The sequence below is a fragment of the Otolemur garnettii genome, unplaced genomic scaffold (assembly GCF_000181295.1).
Source record: "Otolemur garnettii isolate 467f Iridium unplaced genomic scaffold, OtoGar3 scaffold00059, whole genome shotgun sequence".
Classification (NCBI taxonomy): Eukaryota; Metazoa; Chordata; class Mammalia; order Primates; family Galagidae; genus Otolemur; species Otolemur garnettii.
Window position 1 is genome coordinate 3,812,090 of NW_003852454.1, and position 1,207 is coordinate 3,813,296.

The window sequence follows — 1,207 nt, forward strand, 5'->3', positions numbered from 1 at the left end:
AATGCATGGCTGTTTTTAGAGATGGGGTCTTGTTCTTATTCAGCCTGGAAACATTAAAAATATGGAACACTTCAAGAATTTGCTTGCCATCCTTGTGCAAGGGCCATGCTAATCTCTGTATCATTCCAATTTTAGTGTATATGCTGCTGAAGTGAACACATAGGCAGGGAGGGGAAGCAATTCTTATACAGTCCATCTCTTCCCCGCTGACTGAATCACAAAGGGTCTTCGAATAGGACTTCTAATCACAAATAGTCCTACTTCCTTAGACTCCCTGTTTAGGTCCCACTGCCTGGTGTTTCGACTCTGTAACTTCCATTGGATATTTCAAGGAAGACATACTGGTTTTCTCTGAGAAGCTGCCCTTTGCTGTACTTTTGGCTCAACTGCTGTAGCCCGGCAACTTGACATGTGCTTTTGTGAGTGTCTCAGTCCCTGGACAAGAACATACCTTTCTTTTGACCTCCAGGTTTCCCAGGCAGTGAGACCAGAGCTAGAGGCTAGGCATCACCTAAAAAGGAATTGAGGGGACAGGATTTGAGTTCCCAGGTGGAACTGAGCTGAGCACAGTCAGAGCTAGGTTCAGCCACCGGTGGCAGTGGCCTTTCTATGCCCTCTTCTAGTAAGTCTGCCTGACCATTTCCAGGATACCAGTGGTGAGCATGAGCTGGGATCTCCTTGGAGTGGGTACAGCAGACACAGGAGGGAGACCAGAGCAGGGCCTTTGGCGCACCTGGTTCAGGCAAGGGCCATAGCCATCAAAGTCTACTACATTCCCTGGGAGAGTACAGCATTTGTTCCTGCTAAAGACCAACCTTCTAAGTTTATCTCCTGTCTTCCCGAAGCTTCATAATTTTCAGAAAAATAATGGTAGTTGGGGAAACATTCATTTGAATGGAAGTTTCCGCAATGATAGTAGAGCAGGCAAATTGTACAGGGCTGAATGTGGCCTGGATGGCAGAGGGAAAGGAAAAGAAAAACATTTGGCACCAAAGGCAGCACACAGGAAGGTGGTCCATGTACCTGGGCCAGTTGCTGCTGCTGTTGAATTTATTCATTCATTCAACAGATATTTTATTGTGTACGTTTTCTGTATGTTATCCCTAGACCCTAGGGATGCCACGGGGGGAAAAGCAGAAATGTCACTGGCCTTTATAAAGCCTTCGTTGTTTTCCCCTTTTCCTAAATGTGTTTGTTAGAGGCTTAA

At 46.1% G+C, this 1,207-nt stretch overlaps 1 non-coding gene across 1 annotated transcript; it reads right to left on the minus strand.

The window, feature by feature from the left end:
- Nucleotides 1-55: 55 nt before the first annotated feature.
- On the minus strand, nt 56-159 carry LOC111726283. Its single transcript, XR_002774092.1, has one exon. It is a non-coding gene; the product is annotated as a U6 spliceosomal RNA (small nuclear RNA).
- Between the last annotated feature and the right edge of the window lie 1,048 nt (nt 160-1,207).